Genomic DNA, 14,573 nt, shown 5'->3' on the forward strand with positions numbered 1-14,573 from the left:
TATTGGTGTATAAAAATGCCATAGATTTCTTGGTGTATCATGCTACAGTGCCGAATTCAGCACCTTGGGCCACTGTTAAAAGACGGTGGGTTATGCGACCCGGCTCACTGGGAAGTAGCCCGAGGTTCTTGGGGAAGCAATGCCTACCGACAAGAAGTCTGTTCTAAGCACTTGCTCTCGGAAGCTGTTCTTCTTGGGAGACTCGCGTGGCCATGCCATTGCCGGTGCCTCGGCGTGTCCCTGGCTCCCTGGCGCAACTGAAAGGCTGGCTCTGCCTGTTTGACGCCTGCCTGTCTGTGCTTCGGTGCCTCCTACCTCGGTCTACTGGGTCTTCCCAGTGGACAGCTGGTTATTTAACCTTTAAACATCCTCTCCAGGCATTCTGTGAGGAAAGGGCAGGGACAGGGAGAAATGCCCTTGGCTACGGTGGGAGGGCGGCCCCAGGCTCTCAGTCTCTTGTTGGGAAAGCCAGCCACTGGGACAGAGGCCCACGGTTAGCTCACGGTCGGCTCACAGTCAGCTCCGACACAGGGCAGGGCTAAGCCTGTCTTTCCAGCCTGCTAGTGCCCCTGGATCTGGAGGGAGGGGGAGTGGGCTGGCCAGACTGCCACTCTCCTCTTCCAGCAGGGGCAGGCTGTGCGGTGCCCTGCCTGCGCCCTCTCGGCCACTCCCAGTCCAGCCAGCCCAACTGGGCACCGCAGGCTCTGAGTGGGTGGCGTGAAGCCTTTACAGCACACGCTGCAGGGCAGCTGGACGGGCTTGTTCTCAATGCGGCCTATGGGACTCCCAGCCCCGGACCCAGATAACTCTGAGGTGCACCTGCCCTTTCCCTCCGAGCCCCAGAGCCCACACTGGAACAGACTCTCCGGCTTCTTCCTTCTGTGTCCAGGTGGCCGCCCCCCACCTCCAAGCTCAGGCAGCCACCTGGCTGAGGCCCGGCGGGCAGGCATGAGGTACAGAGGGCATTTGTGCAGGGCCCAGCCCTCCTCCCAGCTGAAGGGAGCGTGGCAGGGACAGTGACGATGCAGGCCCGCTCGTGGGAGACTTGGAACCTCACCAATGGCCACCTTTTATTCAAGAATATCCTGGGACCCCACAGGACCCCAGCCCAGCTCCTGCCCCTCCCTCCTCACTGGGACAGACCTGACTGTGACTGGGAGCTCCCAGGCCTCTCTCTATGGTCTCTAAGGGGTCCCCTAATCAAGTGTGTTCTCCAGCCAAGACCCCTCGTGTTTATTACCAACAGGGCCCTGTCCTAGGGCTGAACCCAGCACATCACGGCTGCAGAGGTGCCTCCTGCACCACCTCCCACCTCGGCCACTGGCGCACAGCAGGCCTGGATTTAGCATCTACTTCTAAGGGGACCCTCATACTAAGAGGGATTCGGAGGTACAGCCTAGCAGCCATAGTCTTAATGTGGTTTATCAGATGTTATGAAGGTACGTCAGGATTAGAAGGACAAGAGGCCTCAGCAGGATGTAGCCGGCACACTCCATTTCCGTCTCCGGGGCGGGGGGGTGAGGGGGGGTGGGCGTGGTGCACCTCTCAGCCGGGGCCCAGGAAGGACAGGCTACTCCTGGGAGCGTACAGACTGATGCTGTGTGTGGAAGGAATCAGTGCAAACGGTGGATACACAGTCATTGGCGCTGACAGCTTGCAGCAACATCTACAAAGCTGGCAGAGCTGGGAGAGCCCAAGTCTGGAGCCTGCAGAAGCGACACCGTTGACCCAGCGAGGCACAGCTGGTTCCAAAGGACAGTTAAGGAAATCGGTATAATCACATCATCTAATTACATCCCCGCATCTCACTCGTATGTGGGATCCAATGAACACAATAAACTGGTGAATAACATGGAACCAGAGGCATGGGAGCATGGAACAGACTGACGACTCTCAGAGCTCATACGCATGTATGCACAACAGGGTGCTGAAGGCCGGGTGAGGCAGGAACCTGGTGGGGGGGAGGGAGGAGGAGGGGAACATCTGCAATGCTCTCAACAATAAAGACAAACAAGAAATCAGTGGGTATCTCCCAGTGAGTGTGTACCGCTAGCTCCCTGACTCCCCAGCGAGGCTGTGGGACTTGTTCTGACGTTAGGCAATTTCATGAAAAGATGAGCCAGTCCATTCTCTTGCCCTCAACACGCCAAGCAATTGTGATTAAGTGACTCTCTCCCCACCGCCTTTTCCTAACAGACACTGCCCGAGCCAGGATCTGTAATCTGGGTCTGATGGATGTGTCACTCCTGAAAATGGATAGGCGCCTTTGTGATTGATGGGGTCGAGTCAGCTCAGTACAGCAAATTATTATTTCTAGAATTCCATAAAATACCCATGGGACAAAGTGCACTCTCTCGGTCTTACTGTTTCAATTAGGTGTTGAAATCAGGCTGGGTGGGTTCGGCAGAGGGGCCTGGAACAGTGCCCTGTTTTTTTGCTGGTGTGTCTTTACCTGACTTCCTCCTCTGCCCCTCTATGTGCCAACCCCAGGGTTCCTGCTGACTGCTGTGCCTTCCCTCTGCCAGGCACGCACTGAGGCATGCCTCCCGTGGGGAACATGCTGGAATCGCTGTTCCATCCCTCTTTTGTATGTATGTATTTATTTTTATTATTTTTTTAAATCCTCACTCAAGAATATGTTTATTGATTTGAGAGAGAGAAGAAGAGAGAGAGAGAAATTGATGTTAGAAAAACATCAATTGGTTGCCTCCTGTGTGCACCCCCACCGGGAATCAAATCTGAAACCTGTGTATGTGCCCTGACCAGGAATCGACCCACAACCTTGTTTTGTTTTTTTGGTGCACAAGACGATGCTCCAACCAGCTGAGCCACCCAGCACGGCTGCTCCCGCTTCTTTAGCATGCAGGTGCAGGCAGTTCCTCAGCAAGGCCTGCACACTCAGCCCGCAGCCCTACTGACACTGTCCCGTGAATTCCCCAAGAACTTGGTTCCAAATATGATATTGATGGTCAGTATACACACCTAGATCAAGTATGATTTCAAACTATTTTTGAGAGAAAAAGAGGAGGCGGGTGGGGAGATGGGGAGAAGAGAGAGGAGAGAGAAAGAGAGAGAGAGAGGCTTCGATTTGCTGTTCCACTTATTGATGCACTCTTGTTGATTCTTGTGTGTGCCCTGACCAGAGATCTAACCTGCGACCTTGGTGTATTGGGATGACGCTCCAACCAACTGAGCCACCCAGCCAGGGTTCCAAATGACATCAAGTTTGAAGACTCTGTTTTCTCTTAGAATAAGAGAAACAGGAAATTGTCAGAGAACCGAGGACCAAAGGCATCTGTTGCTAGGAAATCTACTCTCAAAGATTGGCCAAGTTGTTACTTGTCATTAATTTTTCTTAAACTTATGATGGCTTTAAAACTAAAATTAACTGCACTTTTTTCTATTTTAAGGGAAAATGAAGACATGGAATAATTTTATTGATGAATCAATTTTTTTTTAAAGTGAGAGTAAGGATTTGTTGTTGTTGTTGTTGTTAATCCCCACCCAAGGATATTTTTTTCATTGATTTTTAGAGAGAGTGGAAGGGAGGGGAGGAGAGAGAGAGAAATAATCAATGAGAGAGACATTGATTGGTTGCCTCCTGAATTCACCCTGACCAGGGCCAGGGATGGAACCTGTAACCCAGGTACATGCGCTTGACTGGGAATCAAACACGAGACTTCAGTGAGCAGGTTGATCTAACCACTGAGCAACCCGCCCAGGGTGAGAGTAAGAACACTTTAATATAATAAGAATGCTTTGTACCCATGCCATTATTCTGTAACAATTTTCAACTGTTTTTAGTCTGATTGTTCTGGATTTTCTCTCCGTTGTAAGAGATGGCATGCTGCGTTAGATATTCAAAAGCCTGAAACACACGAAGACCCAGCCTGTGTGTGTCAGTTAAATTTTCTAATGAAAAGGAATCCTAGGTATAGGGGATGTATTGGAAATACAATGTTTTCTTAACCATAGCTACATTGGATTTAGGGTTATAGCAATTCCGAATGAATCTTTTTATCAGCACTAACTTAGAGGAATGTTTTTGCCCCTGAGAGTTCTCTAGACTCAATATTACTAAAGTATAAACATAATTATCCTTTGGTTTATTATCCTCATTCTGGATTTTCTCCATTTAAGAGAGAGGCATCCTTCTCACTCTATCCCTTCTCCTCTGTCTCCTTGACCCTGGAATTCCCACTATTTCATCCGTTTTTCTTTTTTTTGGACAAGGGTGACCTAAAGATGAGAGCTTTTCCTTTAAAACATAGACTTGCCTTGAAGAAGGTGGGTAGGTCCATGGCATGGTGGGTGTGTACACGCGTGTCCTTGCTGACAGAAGACGGGGCTCAGTGAGTCTTGCTATGAGCCTGAGTGGGTGCCCGGGCTGAGTGGGTGCCCGGGGAAGAGGGCAGTGCCGTGTGCCTGAGTGAGGTGGGCAATGAGCTGCGTGGCAGACGATGCTAGAAACTCTCTGTAAGGGGGACCGGGGATGGCTCTCTGCCCATGAACCTCGCCCTCTCTGGCCTTCAATTTCTCCATTAGAGATGCACTTCTTTGCAATTTGAAAGATGACAAAACCTAAAGCAATACTTTCCAGACACAATATCAGTTACGTGGTGTGTGCACATCTGATGGCCTCACTGATTCTTTCTTTCAAATGGAAGATATATAAACAGACTGAGAGTGTGATGTGGGCACCCAAGGCCCTGATGGGGCTCACAAGGAGACACAGAGGTGATTGTGGGGAAAGAAGCAGGTGCTAGGGACGCCATCTTTCACAGTTTTTATGACAGGTGATTGTTGGGAATATCAGACAAGCTCCCCAAACTGAAATGCACATGTGCCAAGTATTCCGATGAAAATGTGAGAAACGTGGCGGGATGTTGGCGCGGCTCCATGTTCAATGAGTAATTGTTGCCCAGTTCATCTCCTGCCTGGGAGCAGGATGGGGAGGACCCAGGGTCCAACTGCCACCAGGAAAGGATGTGTGGAGGGCAACAAACCCACAGCTGCCAAGAGCCCTTCACATTTGTTGTTCTTAATCCTCACCTGAGGATAAGTTCCCATGGGCTTTTAGAGAGAGTGGAAGGGAGGGAGAAGAATGAGGAGGAGAGAGAGTGAGAAAGAAACATGGATGTGAGAGAGACACATCAATTGGTTGCCTGCCACATGTGCAGGCCGATGCTCTAGCCACTGAGCAACGCCACCCGGGGCAGATTTCACATTTTTGACCACATGGAGCCTGACTTCCTGGGCCAAAACACGTGCTGTGGAGACAGGAGGCGAAGGGGCTTTGCGACCCTGCTGCTGCTTGCCGCCCTGCACTTTTATCACCTTTCATTCCTATAGCACGAAACATTTGCCAGGTGTTGCGAGTCCGTTCCCAGCACAGCACGTGGGTCTTCTGACCTCAGGCAGTGGTCCTGTTGGGCATTTGAGGAATGTCTGCCGCCATGGGTCTCCTTCTCTTGGTTATGAATTTGCTGGTTTTTATGACGCAGCCTGGGGATGTTGCACTTCAATGTGAAGAGGGAAATAGCTTTTAACTAAAAAGAAAATGAATCTGCCCAGCAGGCGTGGCTCAGTTGGTTAAGTGTCCCCCCAGGAGGTCACAGGTTCGATGCAGGGGTTGTGGGCTTGATCCCCAGTAGGGGGTGTGCAGGAGGCAGTCGGTTGATGTTTCTCTCTTGATGTTTTTATCTCTCTCTCCCTCTCTCTTCCTCTGTGAAATCAATTAAAAAACATATTTAGAAATAAAACGGATCATTTATTATTAAACAGAGATTATCTAAACCAAGGGTGGGGAACATTTAGCCCTTGGGCCATATAAGTCCCACAAAATTATTTTATCTGGTCCTGCCAAGGCATTAGGGGTGAGTTAATTAAATGCTTGACCAACTATAGCAGGCTGATGTTTAAGCTGATAATTTTGTATGGCCCACAAATGATGGTATAAATACCCAAAGGTTCCTTCGCAGAAAAAAGGTTCCCTACCCCTGTTCTAAGCCATACCAAGGAAAGTAAAGGGAAAAAAGGAACAATCTCTAAGCACGAAGATTGGATTTCTGTCCCTTAGCGGGGCCTCAGGATCACAGCTGCACAGGGACAGTTTCAGCACCGCACCGCGTGTGACATCATCTGAACCCCACTGGGCATCGCCCTTTCAATTTGCTTCCTTCTCGTTTTTTGTTTTCATTTCTCAGAGCAGCAACTCCCTGGTTTTGTGTACCTTATTATCCTCATCCTTGGCATCTTGCTGTCCGTGCTTGTTTCCCTGGAGTTACCTCCCAGGACAGCCTCACCTTCCGGGTGAACGTGTAATCTCTACAGATTGTGGGACAGCGCCTCCCGGGACGGGTTTGGCCCCCTTCTACCCTTCCTACAGGTCTCCCAAGTGTCAGTTACTGTGGCGACATGGGTCCCCACGGGGCCTCCCTTTTTGTACTAAATTCAAGCTGTGGGAGCATTAGCATGAGCCAACCAGCTGGTGTTATGAAGGACCTACACTGCTGGTGTGTTTTTATCACAAAATAATGTGCATCAGAAACATGTATACCAGGTAACACAAACATAAATGAAAAAAACGTGTTTTCTCTGTCCACGTCTATTCTCAGCTAATTTAGTGTTCGCAGAGACTTTAGAGAACATAACTATTATAATAAAAAGAATTGACCGTACCTCTCTTTTTTTGAGTGCTTTAACATCTGCATTTTCCTAAATTTATGTTTTCATTACGGTTGATCTGCAATATCATATTAGTTTCAGGTGTGCAGCATAGTCATTAGACATGTATATACCTTACAAAGTGATTCCCCATAAGTCCAGTACCCACCTGGCACCGTCCACAGTTATTAGAATACTAGAGGCTCGGTGCACGAAAATTTTTGCATTGGGGTGGGGGGCGGTCCCTCGGCCCAGCCTGCCCTCTCTCACAGTCCGGGAGCCCTCAGGGGATGTCCTATGGGAGGCCATCGGGCCAAGCAGGGGAAGGCACTGCCCCCATCACCTGCCGCTGCTGCTGCCTCTGGCCTCCCTCTGCAGGAGGCTACTGGGCCAATTGGGGGAAGGAGCCACTACCATCACCCCACTGCTGCTGCCACTGCCAGCCGCCACAGCTACCGGCCCTTGGCCCTCACAGCTGCTGTGGCTTTGTCCTGAAGGACATCTGGAAGACCTCCAGTCTATCCGGTCTAATTAGCATATTACCGTTTTATTAGTATAGATTGTTGACTACCAGGTGTACCAGTTAATAATTGGGATTTTGTAATCAAAGAAAACATGATAATTTCAAGAGAAATATCAAAAGTGCTTTATTTAAAGGAATGTCCATCGCTAGCTACACATTTCCCCCATCTTTATGTAATTTGTGGATACCGTCCCAATAGAACTTTTCTTGTTTTGAGGCACACCATTCAGAGTCCCAATTTTCCAGTTCTCCATACATTTTGAGGTGCTGCTCAGAAAGTGAGTGTGCCATCGATCAGAACAAGTGGTAATCTGAAGGAGCAAGGCCTGGTGAATACAGCAGGTGAGTTAATACTTCCCAGGCAAGATCTTTTAATGTGTCTTTAACTGGTTTTGAAGTGTGTGATGGTGCATCATCATGAAGCAAAATTACTTTGCCGTGTCTTCTGGCACATTCTGGTCATTTCACAATCAAAGCGTGCTTCAAATTGATTATTTGTTGTTGGTTGCAATCAGTATTAACGGTTTCACCTGGTTTTAGAAGCTCATAATACATTACACCTTCCTGATCCCACCAAGCGCAGAGCATTGTCTTCTTTCTGAAGCAATTTGGCCTTGGATCAATACATGATTTTGTGCATTTGGGATTCTCAAATCCACTTTTCATCGCCAGTCACAATTCGATGCAAAAAAGACTTTCTTTCGTGCCGTTGAAGCAACATTTTACTGATGACTTTTTGGTTTTCCATTTGTCTTTCGTTCAGTTGATGTGGCACCCATTTTCTTTCCTTTACAATCTTTCCCATTGCTTGTAAATGATCAGAAATTGTTTGCTGAGCAACGTTTAATCTTTCTGCAAGTTGTTTTTTAGTTTGAAACACATCTTCATCCAATAATGGTTGTAATTGTTGGTCTTCAGACTTTTTCGGTTGACCAGGACATTCTTTGTCTTTCACATAGAAATCATCACTTTTAAAGCATTTAAACCAGCATTCACAAGTATATTGAGATGGAGCATGTTCACCATAGGCTTCCCGAAGTATATGATAACTTTTTCATCAAAATAAAGTAATGAATTAAAACTTCCCGCAAATGCTCTTTTTTGGGGGGGCACGAAACTCGACATCTTTAAGTGTAAAAATATCTATGATGTTAACACCTTCAGAAAATTTGACATATGAAGTTTTGAAGCTTGTTGTCACTACAACAAAATAGCATACATATATATCAACATATGTGTAACTCCATCTATTGAAAAAAATCAGCATTATTAACCGGTACACCTGGTATATCCCTAAGCTGTATCTTACATCCCCTGACTATTCTGTAACTACCCATCTGTACTTCTCAATCCCTTCACTTTTTTCACCCAGTCCCCAACCTGCCTCACATCTGACAACCATAAATTTGTTCTGTGTATCTATGAGTTTGTTAGTTTATTTTGTTTTCTTAAGATTCCACATATAAGTGAAATCATAAGGTATTTGTTTTTCTCTGGCTGACTTATTTCACTTAGTATAATACCTTCTAGGTCCACCCATGCTGTCACAAATGGTAAGATTTCATTCTTTTTTATGGCCGAGCAATATCCCATTGTACATATGTACCACTTTTCTTTATCCAAGTGTCTACTGATGGGCACATAGGTTGCTTCAATATCTTGGCAATTGTAAATAATGCTGCAATGAACATAATGGTGCACATATCTTTTTGAATTAGTATTTTGGGTTTAGTCAGATAAATCCCCAGAAGTGGAATTGCTGGGTCGTTCATAAGGCAGTTCTATTTTTTATTTTTGAGGACCCTCCAAACTGTTTTCCATAGTGGCTTCGCCAATTTGTATTCCCACCTACAGTCATCTTCATTTTGGTTTGGCTTAAATATTTAATCCCCTTTGTGTGTATGGCTTGTGTTGCAATAAAAGAAATAACTATATTCATTCTCTCAAATTGCTATGGATTATTTAATCAACACATACTTCTATAGCTCCTAGTTTGCATCAGCATTTTCTGAACTTCTTCGGAGAATGTGCAACTATAACGTATTCATCACTCTGACTCCAAAGAGTGCATCCCAGTGCTGGGTGCACTACACACTCAGTCTCAGGAGGAGACTAGCAGAGCTGAGGAGGCTGCGGGTGAGCGCTAGCTTCCCCTGCACTGAAGGGCAACACAGTCACATCCAGGGTCCGCTGGGCAGATGTGGGGCTGAGAACTGCCAGGGTCTAGGCAGGTGCAGAAGAGGGCAGGTAGCTTATTTTGGGAAGAACAAAGTATAATAGGTACACAGGAAACATTAGGGAAAGTAAATAAGGAGAAGACTTTTAATAGAATATTTTAGAGTGATATGATGCAATTTAACACTATTGGGAAAAGACTGCTAAGTTGTTGCCATTTCATAATTATTTTACTGTGATTTAAAAGTTTTGCATAAACTAATATCTGATATCTTCAGAGAGAATAGTTAAGTTGAACTACCTTTATATTAAAACTGATGGACATCAGTATCTATATATATAAAAGCCCAGTGACCTGAACGGCAGAACAACCAGAACGACCAGTGGCTATAACGCACACTGTGGCAGCCAACCAGCCTGATCTGGGCACCAATTGGCCCCCTACCCCCATCTGTCCCAGCCCCCATAGGCCCCCAACACCCCAATCAGGGGCGGGTCCAGCTGGCCAACTGCCCCCAACCCCTTCCCCCCTGTCCCCCCCGGCCCAGCCCAATGGGCCCCCATCAGAGCAGGCCAGCCAGACCCCACTTGTGCACGATTTTGTGCACCAGGCCTCTAGTTTTTAAAATAAAAAAGTAGAAGCAAGATGTTTTAGTTTTAAATTGTGTTTAGGTAAAATAATGCTGTATGTTTATTGATTTTATTAATAGGACATATTGCGTGGAAGCTCAGCCTCGCAGCTGTCTCAGTCATGGGTGATATTTATATAAAAGCTAACTTTAAAAAGAGAAAACTCTGTGGAGTCTGGGGGCGGAGACCTTTCTGACTACATTCTGCCTGGTGTGGAGGAAAGCACCGCCTTCTGGGAGTGTGTGGCTCTCAGAATCCCAGCGATGACATGTGGTGAGGGCTGTGTAAATGGCCATGCTGTGTGGAGGCGGTGACAGAGCCCGCCACACGGTCCCTGACTCCATGCAGGAAGAGAAAGGCACATGTGCCATTGCTCTGAGATAATAAAGACTGCACTGCTGCAAGGTTGGAGCAAGCTGCTTCATACTTTTTTGAGCTCTCAGTTTTGTTTTGTTTTTGCTAATCTTCACTCAAGGATATTTTTTCATTGATTTTCTTTGCAAGAGTGGAAAGGAGGGAGGGAAAGAAAGAGAGAGAAACACCTATGTAAGAGAGACACATCGATTGGTTGATTCCTGCATACACCCTAACTGGGGCCAGGATTTGAACCTGCAACCCAAGTCCGTGCCCTTGACCATGAATCGAACCAGAGACCCTTGAAAATGTGGGCCGATGCTCTAACCAGTGAGCAGCACCATCCAGGGCAATCTCTCAGATTTAATATCAAGTTATCTCACTAAGTTAGCATAGCTTTTTAGATGCAGAGACAAGACTGGCCTCCCATTCTCTGGAGTCCCACCTAAGCATCTTTTGTGCACCCTTCTGATGTCTTCCTGTCACCCAGACCCAGCTCCAGGCTCACACTCTCTAACTGCATCCACACCTTCAACCCCACTGGAGTCAAGTCCTGCTCAGGCCTGAGATCACTCATCTCCACTGCAACTTTGCATAATATAAATCTGTGGTCCTTTGTAGGTTGATTTTATTTTATTCTTTTTTTAATTGATTGATTTTAAAGAGAGTAAGGGAGAGATTGAGAGAGAAACATCGATTGTTGTTCATGCATGTGCTGGTTGATTCTTGTATGTGCCCTGACAGGGGATCTAACCCACAGCCTTAGTGTATTGGGACAATGCTCCAACCAGCAGAGCTACCCGACTAGGGCCTATAGGTTGATCTTATTTTATTTTATTTTTTAAAATATATTTTATTGATTTTTCACAGAGAGGAAAGAAGAGGGATAGAGAGCTAGAAACATCTATGAGAGAGAGAGACATCAATCAGCTGCCTCCTGCACTCCCCCCTCCCCCCCACTGGGGATGTGCCCGCAACCAAGGTACATGCCCTTGACTGGAATCGAACCTGGGAGCCTTCAGTCTGCAGGCCGATGCTCCATCCACTGAGCCAAACCAGTCAGGGCATGATTTTACAGTTTAACTCTTAGAGGATAGATTTTTAATTCCAGGTTTGTTAGTCAACTCAGGCTGCCATCACAGAATACGAGAGATGGGGCACCTTAAACAGCAGGATGTTTTCCAGAAGCCCAAGACCAAGGTGCCAACTGACTCATATCCCTGGTGAGGACCCTCCTTCCAGCTTCCAGACTGCTACCTTCCACTGTGTCCTCATGCAGCAGGGAAACAATGAGAATACATGCTCTCTTCTTATAAGGGCACTAACCCCATCACTAGGGGCCCCACCCTATGACCTCAGCTAACTCTAACCACCTCCCAAAGGCTCCATCTCCAAATGCCATGGCATTGGGGTTGGGGCTTCAGCATATGAATATTGATGGTGGAGGGGACACAATTCAGGCCACAGCACCACATAACTTGAAGGTCCCAGATATGGATTCCAATATCCAGCAGCAGAGATCAGCCATTTGAGTAACTATAAATAGTATGAAGTTTTACTTCCAATCTATGCTGTTTTTCTAAAATATATGCTGATACAGTGGAACCTCCGTTCTTGCATTTACTTCATTCTGGGAGGCTGTTTGAGAAGTGATTTGTTTGAAAACTGACTCTTTTTCCCCATTAGAAACAATGGACATTGAATTAATCTGTTGCAGACCCCAAATTATTCCCTGCTTTAACCTTTCTGATATACAGCACATGCCTACAAGCTATCATCGTTCACATAACTTCCCTTTTCATTAACTTTCTTAGGACCCATGATGATTTACTGTACATATTTAATAATAATAAGCAGCAACAGAGCAAAAAAAAAAAAAAAAAGAAAATATTCACAGGACAATTTCCTGAGATGTTAACAATGTGAGGTTTAGTGGTAAACTGACTCACCTTTCCTGTCTTTTCAGAACAGGTATCAAGCTGGGAATTGTCTCAACAACTTTGATGAGTAGACTTTAAATATTGAAACAAATGTGTGAACCAAGTTATCCACAGGCTTCTCCAAACAGATTAAAAATGAGTGTGCCCAGATCAGAGAACCAAATCCCTAAAATGTATAGGTTAAACCACCCAAAAGTACTGTGAGCAGTTGGCTAAGACTGCAAGTAGAAAGCAGTGTGGGTGTCTTTACCGTCACACTGTCCATGTGGGAAAAGGATATGATTGAAAAGGGAGGTTTTATTGCCTGGTCTGTTTGCTTCGCACATAATTTTTTAAAAATATATTTTTATTGGTTTCAGAGAGGAAGGGAGAGGGAAGAGAGACAGAAACATCAATGATGAGAGAGAATCATGGATTGGCTGCCTCCTGCAAGCCCTACACTGGGGATCGAGCCCACAACCTGGGCATGTGCCCTGAATCAAACCATGACCTTCTGGTTCATAGGTCGACGTTCAACCACTGAGCCGGCTGGGCTGTGCTTCTTTTTAAGCTTCCATGAATACATATCAAAACAACTCTCCCTACTTAGGAAACGGGGTTTGTTTATTGCCAGGTAAAATGTGAGCCTGGCCTCAAGCCTCCCCTAAGGTTTGGGGTCTGAATGATCTTTGGCTGGAAACCTTGAAGGGGCTTTGTATGGAAGCTGTGCTCCCATTATTACCCTGAAGTTGACTTTCACCTTGTGCATTAGTGTATTCATGAGGGAGTATTGGCTTTTTTCTTTTCATTTATTTTATTTTTTAATCCTCACCCAAGGACATGCTTAGAGAGAGGAAAGGGGAGGAGGAGGAAGAGGAGGAGGAGGAGGAGGAGAGAGAAACATCAGTGTGAAAGAGAAACATGGATGGGCTGCCTCCTGTACATGCCCTACTGGGGATCCACCCTCAGCCCAGGAATTAAACCCAGAACCTGTGGTGCACAGGACAGCACTCACCCCACAGAGCCCCTGCAGCTGACACTGGTTTTCCCTTGTGCCAGGAGCAAATTGTGAAGTTGGAGACCTTCAGCCACATGGTCCCAGCTTCCCTTCTTTGGCCTTTTCTGAGGTATGGACCCTTGACAGTCTGGTGAAGTCTATAGACCCTCTTAAGAATGATGTTTTTTATGACAAAAAAAAAAAGAAGGAAAAGAAGACCAGGGGATTATAAAGGAAATTAAGTACACTGAGTGGCCAGATTATTATGATCTCTGAATGCATAATAATCTGGCCACTCAGTATATATATATTCATGCACCAGGCCTCTAATATATATATATATATATATATATATATATATATATATATATATATATATATATATATATTAGAGGCCTGGTGCATGAATTCGTGCATGGATGGGGTCCTGCCAGCCTGGCCAGGGGGAGGGGACATGGGTGGTTGGCTGGCCTGCCTGCTGGTCGAACTCCTGGTCGAGGGGACAATTTGCATATTAGCCTTTTATTATATAGGATATACACTGAGTGGCCAGATTATTATGCATTCAGAGATTACAATAATCTGGCCACTCAGTGTTTATTGACATTGTAGTGATCTAAACCTTAAAGATAAATTTTTGACATAGTAATGTGATTTTTAAATTAAAGTGTTTTGAACAATAGTTTTGAAGTCATGCTGAGAGTAAACAATATTTCCAGGCATTGGCAGTAATGATAATGTGACATAAAATATCAATGATTTCTAATGGTAACAGACCTAATGCAGCGATGGTGGTTGAGTGTATTTCTCATTGAAGGAGATGCTAGCTTTCAGTTAGTGATGAAAAAAACTTCAGAGCCAATTTCTCCCCCGTATTCTTCACTGGCCCTTCTTTCCTGCCTGGAGCATGAAAGGGTCTGGGTGCCTTCCACCCTGCTCCTTCTCTCAGGAGTACCCCTCAATTTCACCTCCAGGGGAATGTGAGCCCATATATTTTATCACCCAAAGAGAAGTACCTTTTAAACTCTGCCTCTCAATCACAAGAGAGATCTTATTTTCTTTGTAAAGAAATGTTTGGGGTAACCGCTGAAATCTTGGTACAGCGGAACTAGGGACTCTGCGTCTGCCAACAGTTAGCCCGGCTTTGTGTCAGTCAGCGTGGCCAGAGCCAGTGCTCTCCTGGGAGCTGATGACATAAATGAAATTGAAAAATTTGCAGTTCACCTGTTAGGCTGCAGGTGGCGTGTGCAAAATGATTCAAGTAGTATGTGGGGATTTGTCTTCCGTGTTGCCTCCTCCCGCTCTCGCT

The sequence above is a fragment of the Plecotus auritus genome, assembly GCF_963455305.1.
Source record: "Plecotus auritus genome assembly, chromosome: 4".
NCBI lineage: Eukaryota > Metazoa > Chordata > Mammalia > Chiroptera > Vespertilionidae > Plecotus > Plecotus auritus.